The sequence below is a fragment of the Prionailurus bengalensis genome, chromosome D1 (assembly GCF_016509475.1).
Source record: "Prionailurus bengalensis isolate Pbe53 chromosome D1, Fcat_Pben_1.1_paternal_pri, whole genome shotgun sequence".
Classification (NCBI taxonomy): Eukaryota; Metazoa; Chordata; class Mammalia; order Carnivora; family Felidae; genus Prionailurus; species Prionailurus bengalensis.
Genome location: NC_057346.1, coordinates 58,983,677 through 58,996,499, shown reverse-complemented (window position 1 = coordinate 58,996,499; position 12,823 = coordinate 58,983,677). Strand labels below are relative to the sequence as shown.

The 12,823-nt window shown below is 37.8% G+C and overlaps 1 protein-coding gene across 2 annotated transcripts in view; it reads right to left on the bottom strand.

Moving 5' to 3' along the window:
• FCHSD2 (FCH and double SH3 domains 2) overlaps nucleotides 1-12,823 on the bottom strand; it is a 285,200-nt gene that overhangs the window by 110,367 nt on the left and 162,010 nt on the right. The gene's annotated exons all lie outside the window — the stretch shown is intronic.

The window sequence follows — 12,823 nt, the reverse complement described above, 5'->3', positions numbered from 1 at the left end:
ATGTAAAGGCTATATCAAAGAGGGTAGGAAGAGAGGCGACACAATTGGGACCAAACAGACCCATGGAACTGGCCACGGGAGGGAATCCGGGGGGCGGAGAGGGGAGAGAAACACTCTTACACCAAGCACCCTAGGCACGGGGAAGGGGAACCAGAGTGAGGAAGACAAATCCCCATAACTCGGAAAACCAGGGGCTTAACTTAACACCTGGAAGTTTAAAAATAAGCGGGCTCAGCTCTGGAAGAGTCTGGGGGCAAGAAAATACTGAGTTCCCCTCCTCTGAAAAACAAACAAGAAATACTGAGTCCCCACCTTTTTTTTTTCAATATATGAAATTTATTGTCAAATTGGTTTCCATACAACACCCAGTGCTCATCCCAAAAGGTGCCCTCCTCAATACCCATCACCCACCCCCCCCTCCCTCCCATCCCCCATCAACCCTCAGTTTGTTCTCAGTTTTTAAGAGTCTCTTATGCTTTGGCTCTCTCCCACTCTAACCTCTTTTTTTTTTTTTTCCTTCCCCTCCCCCATGGGTTTCTGTTATGTTTCTCAGGATCCACATAAGAGTGAAAACATAAGGTATCTGTCTTTCTCTGTATGGCTTATTTCACTTCATAACACTCTCCAATTCCATCCACGTTGCTACAAAGGGCCATATTTCGTTCTTTCTCATTGCCATGTAGTACTCCATTGTGTATATAAACCACAATTTCTTTATCCACTCATCAGTTGATGGACATTTAGGCTCTTTCCATAATTTGGCTATTGTTGAGAGTGCAGCTATAAGCATTGGCGTACAAGTGCCCCTATGCATCAGTGCTCCTGTATCCCTTGGGTAAATTCCTAGCAGTGCTATTGCTAGGTCATAGGGTAGGTCTATTTCTAATTTTTTGAGGAACCTCCACACTGTTTTCCAGAGTGGTGCACCAATTTGCATTCCCACCAACAGTGCAAGAGGTTTCCCGTTTCTCCACATCCTCTCCAGCATCTATAGTCTCCTGATTTGTTCATTTTGGCCCCCCACCTTTTAAGAAATAGCACAACAGCCCTGAGATACAGCACAGAGGCAGTAGTTAGGAAAATGCCTGGGGTATATGGGAAGATTTATTTACTAATCTCAAAGTGTGTGCTGGAGGGGTAGGTCATTGGGAGATTTCTCCAAGAACAAAAAGAGCTGCTGGTGGGTGCTATTTCCCTCCCACAGCCTAGATACACTGACACCAGCAGAACCATTTCAGTGCCAACACTCTCCACCTAGCTCACTAACAGACTGCCCTTCCCACCCATCTGCACTTCGGCAGATCCACACCCTCAAACCAGTTGGCCTTGGCAAGAGTTTCGGGCAGCTGCAGGTTCCCTCCCACAGCAGACTTCCACACACCTTGCTAATACCTCCTGCCTCACTCCCATATTTTCCTATGCCCTGCCCCCTTCCAATATACCCTAAGCCAGAACCCTTTCAAAGTGGTACCACAAGCCTGAAAGTGTGCAAGCAGCACCAACAAGGGCCAGCACCACTCCAAAATGACTTCTACCCCAGGAAAGGTGGAAGATAACCACATACACCAGTCGGACTGTGGCCCCAGCAGTGGGCTGGGGACAGACCTGTGGTCTGACTGCAGACCCCACCCCAAAAGAAGCTTCTTGGGGGACAATACAGGGAAAGTGCCCTGCGCTTTGGTGCTACTGCATCTCTAACAAATGCCTGGTCTGACTCAACTCAAACCCAAGGTGGCTTCAGACTAGTCCACTAACAACACAGGGACTAAACCCTGCAGAGAGAGACAGGCAGACAGAGACACTGCAGATGACTAGACTGAAGGTAAAAGCGACTCAGCCACATGCAACACACACATGAAACACCAGGTGCTGGTGAGCAGGGGATTACACTGCAGGGCACGCCAGGACCTCTTGTTCATAAGGCCACTACTTTCAAGAGCAAGAGACACAGCTAACTTTCATAACACATAGAAACAGATGCAGAGAGACAAAAAGAGGAGACGGAGGAATATGTCCTAAATGAAAGAATTCCACATAAGAGTGAAATCATACAGTAACTGTCTTTTTCTGACTGGACAGCAACATGTACAAAAAGGAAACTGGACCACTTTCTTACACCATACACAAAAATAAACTCAAAATGGATTAAGACCTAAATGTGAGATCTGAAACTATAAAAATCCTAGAGGAGCACAGGCAGTAACTTCTCTGACATTGGCAGTAGTAGCAATGTTTTTCTAGGTAAGTCTCCTGAGGCAAGGGAAATAAAAGCAAAAATGAACCATTGGGAGTACATCAAAATGAAAACCTTTTGCACAGCAAAGGAAGCAATCAACAAAACTAAAAGTGAACCTATTGAATAGAAGAAGATATTTGCAAATGACATACCTGATAAAGTGTCGGTCAGTATTTAAAATATATAAACACACACACACACACACAAACACAACACAAAAAAACCCACCAAATAATTCAATTTTAAAATGGGCAAAGACATGAACAGACGTTTTTATAAAGAAGACATACTGATGGCCAATAGACACATGAAAAGATGCTCAATATCATTAGTCATCAGGAAAATACAAATGAAAACCACAATTAGATATCATTCGCACCTATCAGAATGACTAATATCAAAAACACAAGAAACAACAAGTGTTGGTGAGGATGTGGAGGAAAAGGAACCCTCATTTACTGTTGGTGGGAATGCAAACTGGTACAGCCTCTGTGGAAAACACTATGGGGATTCCTCAAAAAATTAAAAATAGAATTCCCATATGATCCAGTAATTCCATTACTGGGTGTTTACCCAAAGAATACAAAAACACTAATTCAAAGAGATATATGCACCCTTATGTTTATTGCAGCATTATTTACAATAGCTCAATTACAGAAGCAACCCAAGTGTCCACTGATAGATAGATGTGATATATATATATATATATATATATCACAAAATATATGTGTGTGTGTGTGTGTATATATATATGTATATACACACACACACACACACACACACACACACACACACAATAAAGTATTACTCGGCCATAAAAAAGAATGAAACATTGCCATTTGCAACAACATGGATGGATCTAGAGCATAATGTGAAGTGAAATAAGTCAGGGAATGACAAATACTATATAATTTCACTCCTATGTGTAATTTAAGAAACAAAACAAATGAACGAAGAAAAAAAGAGACAAAAATATACTCTTAAATATAGAGAAGAAACTTATGTTTACCAGAGGGGAGATGAAGAGGATTAAGAGTACGCATATCATGATGAGCACTGAGTAATGTATAGAATTGTTGAATCATTGTATTACACACCTGAAAGTAATATAACACTGTAAGTTAACAATACTGGAATTAAAAAAGAAAAAAAAAGGAAATGGTTAAAATCGTAAATTTTGTGTGTATTCTAACAAAATAATTCTTTTTCGTAGCTAATGCTTTAAACAAATTTTTCATGTTTATTTATTTTTGAGACAGAGAGAGAGAGGGAGAGAACCCCAAGCAGGCTCTGTGCCATCCGTGCAGAGCCCGACACAGGACCCGATCCCACAAATTGTGAGTTTATGACCTGAGCCGAAATCAAGAGCCAGACACCCAACCGACTGAACCACCCCGGCGCCCATTTAACAAAATAATTCTTTAATTTTTTTTTTAACTTTTATTTATTTCTGAGACAGAGCATGAGTGGGGGAGGGGCAGAGAGAGAGAGAGAGAGAGAGAGAGAGAGAGAGAGAGAATCCAAAGCAGGCTCCAGGCTCTGAGCTGTCAGCACAGAGCCCAACGCAGGGCTCAAACTCACAACCAATGAGATCATGATGTGAGCTGAAGTCAGTCAGTCAACCAACTGAGCCACCCAGGCACCCCTAACAAAATAATTCTTAAGAAGTTGGTTTTTTGCTTTCCCCAAAAGATCTAAGAACAAGGCAAAGATGTCCACTCTTACCACTTCTATTCACCATTGTACTAAGGATCCTAGCCAGTGGAGTAAGGCAAGAAATAAAAAGATTTATGGATTAGAATGACAGAAATAAAGTATGTTTATTTAGTTTGACATGACGATGGTCATTTAAAATGGTAAGGAATCCACAAAAAAGCTACAAGAACCAATAAGTGAATTTAGGAAGACTGTAGGATACAGGTCATGTAGCAGACTGCATTTGCAAAAAAAACCAGCCACAGCCCTATTTCTGGGGCCACATATTCTTATATAACTTTGCCACACTACACTAAGAAGCAGAATGTATCCCATCAATCCATCTTGATTCTGGGTAGAACCTTGTAACTGTTTCAATGAATGGAATGCAGAAAAGAGACTGTATGACCTTTGAGACTATTACATAAAAGGCTATATTGCCTGTCCTGGCCAGCCTCCCTCCCCTCCTCAGAAAATCTGTCTTTCCCCCAACCACGACACTGTGAAAAAGCCCAGGTGACACAAAGAAGCCAAATGCAGAAACTCCAGCTGGTAGCTCCAGCAGGTCTCAGCCAATAGGGAGTATCAAGCACTAAATCATATGAGAAAGTACGCTCTCAAAAGAATTCAGTTGCTAGCCTTTGACCTGTTCTAGCTGAGGTGGAGTGCTACAGAAACAAGTTATCCCCACTGAGCCCTATCCTAAGTGTAGATTCAAGAGAAAAATAAATGCTTTTGCTGTTTTAAGCCACTTAGCTTTACAGTAATCTGTTATGCAGAGTAACACGGTAACTGCTATAGGTCAATATATAAAATTTTCTATATATTAATAAAATGATTAAAAGATGAAATGAAAACATAATGGTTACAGTAACACTGACACACTTAGGAATAAATTTAACAAAATATATTTAGGACTGTTGAGGAAGGCAGAATTAGAAGATGATCCCAACAATCCTTGCCCTTATATAATCTGGTTGTGGGGAGAATTTACGAATGATGAGATATTATTCCTGTGACTATGTTCTATGAAAAAAGAGAAATTGTCTGGTAGGCCTAACTGTATCACAAGAGCCCTTTAAAAGCAGAGAATTTTCTATTAGTAGCAAAAGAGGAGGAAGTTAGAGATTAAAAACATGAAAAGGAGTGTACATGTTGGTTTGGAGATAAAGGGAGTCATGTGGCATGAACCTGAGAGCAACCTCTAGGAGCTGAGAGTGACTTTCAGCCTGCTGCCAGCAGCAAAACAAGGACTTAAGTCCTATAACCACAAGGAACAGGATTCTATCAGCCATCTAAATGACCCTGGAAGTGGATTCTCTCAGTCTCCAGATAAGAACCCAGCTCAGGAAAAATCAAAATCAAGGTTTTGCCCTTGTGAGAGCCTCAGCAGAGGACCCAGCTGAGCCTACTTGGACTTTCAACCTACAGAACTGTGAAAACAGTAAATGGAGATATTCAAAGTCTCTAAGTTTGTGTTGATTTGTTACATAGTGATAAAAACTAAATATAACTGCGAAGGAACAAGAGAGACATTTTAGGGGACAGAAATATTCTCTACACTGATTGTGATTATGACAGTGATTACATAGGTGTATACATTTGTCAAAATCCAACCAACTGTATATTTAAAATAGATGCATTTTAATGTATATTAATTATACCTTAATATAGTTAATTTCAGAAGAGCTAGTTTCTGGGGCACCTGGGTGGCTCAGTTGGTTAAGTGTCCGACTTCAGCTAAGTCAAGATCTCATGTTTGTGAGTTCAAGACCTGTATGGGTTTTTGCACTGTCAGTGCAGAGCCTGCTTGGGATTCTCTCTCTCTGCTGCTTCCCCACTTATGCCCTCCTCTCAAAATAAATAAACTTAAAAAAAAATAAAAGAGCTGGCTTCTGTCTGGTTTTCTCCTTATACCTCTTGTCATCATATACACTACACTCATACGTAGTTTTATGTGTTCTCTGCTTCAGTACCCCTCATTTATTGATTCTCTAGCCCAAGAATCCAAATAAGCCCTCAAGCCAGAATATTCAATTGTCACTGGAGGGTGTGAGCAATAGATTATCATGATCTGATTTATATTTAAAAAAAATTTTTTTAATGTTTATTTTTGAGTGAGACAGAGGCAGAATGCAAGTGGGTTAGGGACAGAAAGAGAGGGAGACACAGAACCCAAAGCAGACTCCAGGCTCCAAGCTGTCAGCACAGAGCCCAACGTGGGGCTTGAACCCATGAGCCATGAGATCATGACCTGAGCTGACATCAGACACTCAACCGACTGAGCCACCCAGGAGCCCCTGATTTACATTTTTAAAAGATTACTAGGAAAAGTCTAGCATGGAGATCATCCATGTAAAACTTAGAATTCCACAAGAAATTTGCTAGTTGGAAAATCGTATCTTAGAACAGTTGTTTCCAAATTGTATTTCAAGGAGCCCTAGTATCCAATATAATGCCTCAGGACAAAAGGAAAGAAATAGAAGATGACATATGCCGGTATGGGGAATGGGGAAAACACACAAAGGGGAAACAGCCTCACAAGTTTTAACCCAATACCTTCCTTTCACCTGCTTTATGTTTAAGGATTCCATGTAGGAGTTAGTAGCAGTTCAAATGTTAAATATTTTTTAAACTACTGCTTTGTAAGTTTGGTAAAAAATGGGCAAGAAGCATCCTGATTTTCTGCTTTTGTGTCACAGGGAACCAACTATAACATAACCAACAGAGCAAGGGAAAGGATTCACCACCTCATATTCCTTAAGACCTTTAGGAGCTGCTCAAGAGAATTATAATCTTCTTATTTCTGGCTCACTGATGGTATGAATCATGTCTAATTCATCTCTGTATCCCCAAATGCCTATCACCTAGTACACACTGAAATACCTGCTGAGTTTAACATGACATACAAACAATGTTAAAAGGTGTAATAAAAAGTGCTGTAACACTTTAAAATCTAACATTCTTTGGTAAAGTTCTAAAACATATCACTCCTAGGTATATTTCTTTAAGAACTTCTTGCACAAGTACACTAGGAGACATGTACAAGAATGTTTGATAGCAGTACCATTTACAACAGTAAAACAAAACAACAAAAATTTCAGTCAAGAACATCAATAAGTAATTTATGACATATACACAATGAAATACTATATAGCAAAATAACGAATAAACTAAAGTTAAAAATCCATATTAATCCACAAATATAATATTCAGTGGGGAAAGAAAGCAAGGTGCAAAATATTACAGGGTACGATACCATCTAAGACAACACAATGTATAGTGGGAATGGTGGTTACGATGTGGTGGATGAGAGAGAAGTATTTTAGGACAAGTCGCAGAAGAGGCTTCCATTTTACTAGTAGTCTTTCCTTTCTGAAGCTCAGTGGTGATTAATGGGTATTCATTTATTATGCTTTGAGTGTATTTATACTTAGAAAATTTCATATTCAGTTTAAAGTTCTACACCAAGGATTGGCAACTAAAGCCTGTAGGCCAAATCAACCTCAACACCTATTTTTGTAAGTAAAGTTTTACTGGAACACAGCCATTCATTTGTTTATGCAGTGTCAGTGACTATACTACAATGTCAGAGTTGAGTGGTCGTGACAGAGAAGTCTGAAGTATTTACTCTTAGGTGCTTCACAGAAAATGCTTGCCAACCCCTGTTCTATTTCCAGGTATAGAGTGCAAATGAAGGAGAATTTAATTCTGAAACAACACAAATAAATCATGGTGATGGTTACTGGGAAAAATGATCAGCAGGTGTGATGACAGCCAGATTATAAAAAAAGAATAGGAGGAAAACAAGGAAAAACTAAATAAGCTTTAGAGCACTGCTGTCTAATAGAACTTTCTGAGATGATGGAAATATTCTATATCTGCACTGTTCAATATGGAAGCCACTAGCCACATGTGACTTTGGAGCACCTGAAATGTGGCTATTGTGACTGAGGAACAAAACTTAAAATTTTATTTATTTTTAATTATTTTAAACAGTCACGTGTACCATACTGTACAGTGCACCATTAGAGCTCTGGAGGACAGATTGATAGCAGTTGTCACCTAAAACTAGGCTAGGGTGCTTATTCAAAGGAAAGACGGGGGACAGAGTTGCCTCCAATTTAGAAAATTTCGGCCACTGATGGAAAGGCAAACCATGGATAATCATAAGGGTATGGTTAATATATACACTTGGGATTCAAACAATATTAATAAAAATTGGACCAAATGACTACTCTTTTCTAAGAAAGAGGGCATAAAGAAAGAGGATACAAAGTAAGAAAAGCAGAGAGCCAACCTTGCGATTTGGGGATTTCCATGCTAATTTGTTAAGTGAACAAACATAATTAGGTGAATGAGAAGTACAATAGCTAGAGAGTTAGTTGGCAGGGAAACCAGAAGAGCTATGATTTAAAATTTCAAAAAACGAGTTCTACAATCTCCCAAGTGAATGAGGAAGGCTTTTGGAGTAATAAGTAATTAGCTAGAAAAGCCATAAAAATAAGAGACCTAGATACCAATAATGACTTTTTCTTCATTTAATCAAAACAAACATCTGCAAAAGATATGCCATGTTATCGTATTTTCTAGGTTTCTGTCACATAGAAAGATGTTTAACTTTTATTACTTTGTTCAATTATATAGAACATATTTTATATATATGTAAATATATACAAAATGTACATAATATGTATATTTATGTATGTACAATATGTACAAAATATGTACATATTTCATATATATGTATATATATAAAATAACATATATAACAAATTACTTTGTTCAATTATATATGATAAATATATCACCCAGGTATATTTAGCTTCCACTGAAGACGATAAGCATTTGTCTAGAAATAAGGTCCTAGTGTTATAAAACTTTTCAAATCCTTCATTAGATTGACACTTCTTCTCTTTTCTACTATGATACACTGTGCTTCATCCTTCCTTATCCAAACCACTAAGAAAATATTCCACAAACTAATAAAAGTATCAGTTTATACACTGTACGAGAATATGCTACCAAAAAAAAAAAAAGGAATTCTAAGGAACAAACTTACTTCCCAGCAGCCAATACAACTGCTATCTATAGATGTGATAAAATCAGTTGTCTGGTTTCCATGTCCTAGCAATAGCTTTTTTGTTTTGTTTTAGTGTGGAGTTCAAAAATAACCGCCTGATGATACACAGACACAGAGCAGTATATTTAGTATCTGTTTTAATCAGTATTGGCATAAGGAATACAAAATATTCCTTGGGGAACCTGTCTAAATACAAGTATTTAGATGATCTTATTATACATGATCTTATTATAGCAGGGGAGAATTTGCAATTTTCAATTATTAATTTTATTTTACAGTTCTCTCAGAATTTATGATATTCACAGTAGGCTACTATTAATTATACTCCTCTTTACTATCAAGAAGATTGGAATGGTATGTAGAAAAGAACAGTGTGATCTGTAGTAAAGAACACAGGCTCTGAAGTCATAGAAACTCTGAATTCAGTCCTGGCTATTATATACATACCCAATGAACCTCACTGAGCCTCTGCTACCTGATTTGTAAAACAGGGATAATGATATTTAGTTTGAAAGATGTCATGAAAACTAAATGAAATCACGTATTTACAAGTACCTAGACAGAGAGCCTAGCCATGCTTGACACCCAAATAGCTGCTTCACTCTCATTCCCAGGCATTTAAGGTCTCTTCTGTAATTTTTTTCCCTCTTCTACATGTTTAACCTAAGAATACAATGTCTAATAAATGTAAGAAGAAAAGAGAATAATCAGTTGTTTTGATCCTGAAAAGGCAGAAGGCGATAAGATATCCAAAGCTAAGGTGAAAAGATCATCTTTAGACAGGATAAACAACTCAAAGGTTGGGGTTCCTTGGCAGAGTCTTGAACATGCATGAAGGCAGATAATGGGAAAATAATGGAGTTCCCTTTTAATAGCTTGTATTTTCTCTGTAAATTAGGAAGAAAGACCACTTGCTAAGTGTGAAAGAGAAGAGGAAAGTTTGAGGTTTGAAATGGAAAAAGTTGAAAAAAGTGTTAAAAATAGTAGGGAAAGTTAACCAGGGAAATACAACAGGATATCTGAGCAGTGTCGAGGGTCCATTTGAGACTGGGTTCCACATTAATTTATGAACATGAATGTGTTCTGTTCTGTTGAAAGATTTTCTTCAGTAGTACTCGGCTACTTAGATGCAGGTACAAAGAAAGAGGTTATCTGCGTTCAACTTGAGTTAGAATTTCATTTCATTTCATTTCTAGTCTAGTCATAATGAACTATGAACACTAAACTAGGATAAAGGAAAAAAATGAGAAGGGATAATATGCTAAAGTGTTTAGGAGTAATATTAAGAGTAATATTAAGCAATCAAAAAAAAGATAGCTGTTATATCATTAACTACGGTCCTCTAGCAGAAAGTAATTTCAGTATTCTAATTTGTAATCATTTCTTTAAAAATTTTTTTGTTAATGTTTATTTATTTTTGAAAGAGAGAAAGACAAGAGTGAGAACTGGGGAGGGGCAGAGAGCGGGGGAGACACAGGATCCAAAGCAGACTCCAGGCTCTGAGCTGTCAGCTGACTCGGGCTAGAATTCACCTGAAAGCCAAAGTTGGATGTTTAACTGACTGAGTCACCCCCTAATTTATAATCATTTTTATGTATCTCTTTCTCTTTCATCAGATTGAGCTCTTTGAGGATAAAAAGAGTATATTGCTTATCTTTGATTCTTCCCAAAGTGTGGTCCAGTAGCTACTACACTATGACTACTAAAAGCACATAATTAAATCAATGAATTAAATATCTTGCTTCTAAGCTATTCAGAGGGGTTTTTGGTTTGTTTGTTTATTTGTTTTTAAGATTCTAGCTAGGGCATTAGAACCTTAACAACAATTCAGAAAATAAGACATTTCTAAGAAAGGGCCACTGTCAATTCAATGATAGAACCTTACTTAGTAGCTACAATACAATGGATAAGAGTTTTCCAAAAATGCAGACTATAGAATTAACATGAGGAAGAAAATGAATTAACACAGACACAACATGAAAACTGAGAATACATTTTTCTATTTTAAGGGAAGAAAGGAGACTCCTGCCTCTATTTTTATCATTTCAGGACCTTACAATGTCTCATGAAATGAGTAATCTGAAGCATAACCTACCCAATGCTGATCAAATATCTGCATTAGAACTTCAAAGTAACTTCAAAGATATATAATCTGAGAGCTGGCCAGGTCCATTAACTTAATCTTTGTTTTGGGGCAGAGGGCAGACCCCCAAAAGAATACTGTACCTTTCCCGGTTTATCAAAGGCCATAGGGTTTTAAGAAAGAGATCTTTTTTGGCTGTGGATTCAATTTAAAAAACATAAAGATTTTATTTTTGCTGCTGCTTAAATATGTTCATTTTAAAGTATTGAAAGGGAAAATATATAGTCAACAGCTTTGACTGTATATAGGGAATCACAACTTTGAATTACAAGCTGTATTGAGTATCTTCTTTAATAATGGATTGTTTGAGACTGTGTGTGTGTGTGTGTGTGTGTGTGTGTGTGTGTGTATTTTTCCCCCCTAGAGAAACTATGTTATAATGAGAGATCAAGTCTCTTGTTGGTTCTTGTAAGTATGAAGCACCGTGTGACACCTACTAAGATATTAAAATGCCTAAGCCTCTAGGTCCAACATTTTATGGGAAAACGTATACAGACTTTTCATCTGAGATGTCAAAAGAAGCCCTTGTTTTTACCACTTGTATTCTAACCAGTAGAAATCAAAACAGGCTAGGAAAAAGGGATTTCAGGCAGTGAACAAAAAGGAAAGAAAAAATTCTGCAACTGGATACTTCTTAGCCCAGTTTGACTCTCTCCATCACTCCTATTTTTTCCTGAAGGAACCAGGAAATGTCCTGTCTCTACTTTCAAGGAAAGAACTTATAGTTCCTACATAGAGTTTATCTCCTTCCCAGAGCCACTGTAGAAAAAAGAGCACCCACTCCTACTGCATCCCCATTCTCAACACTTATGATTTGTAAAGCAAGCAATTCAATGAAAGTAATGTGTTTTGACAGTCAATAAGAACAACATATTTGAGGGGTGCCTGGGTGGCTCAGTCAGTCGAGCATCTGGTTCTTGATTTCGGCTCAGGTCACAATCCAATGGTCGTGGGACTGAGCCCCATGTCGGGCCCCGCGCTGAGCAAGGAGCCTGCTTAGGATTCATTCTCTCTCTCTCTCTCTGTCTGTCCCTCTCTCTCTCTCTCTCGCTCTCCCCCACCCCAATGCCTCTGCCCCTCCCCCACTCTCTAAAATGAAAAATTCAAAAAAACATTAAGAAAATAACAATGCATTTGAAAAGGAAGGTTTGAAAATATAAGAGAAAGAATAATCAAATGTTTGGGTCCTTGAGAAGACAGGAGAAAATGAGATACACTCTATGTAAAATTATATACCAGCAACAAGTGGGGAGCTGGCAGTAGGTTAAAAAGGCTTTCTTCTCCACCTCTTTTCCTTTACTTCAGTGAAAGTTAAAGATACACATAGATGTATAATCAAAGAAAGACCAAGATAGAGTTTGAGTACATAAGAGACATAATACAATCTATCTACATTTCAGGGTGATATCCAGGGTAGAGACATTTTTATAGAACTACTAGGCATTTTCTTGTCTTCTCATGGACACCCAAAATCATAAAACATTAATGTACAAGTTTCCATATCAATTAAGAATAAAATTGCGAAATTTTAAAAATCTAAGCTTTAAAAAAATAATCTTATTTTGTATTTTATATATTAATAGCCATTATATAGTAAACATCTGCCACTTGCTAGAGACTAATACATAATACAGTCTTTTACTGTGATTTGGTTTTGAATGATATT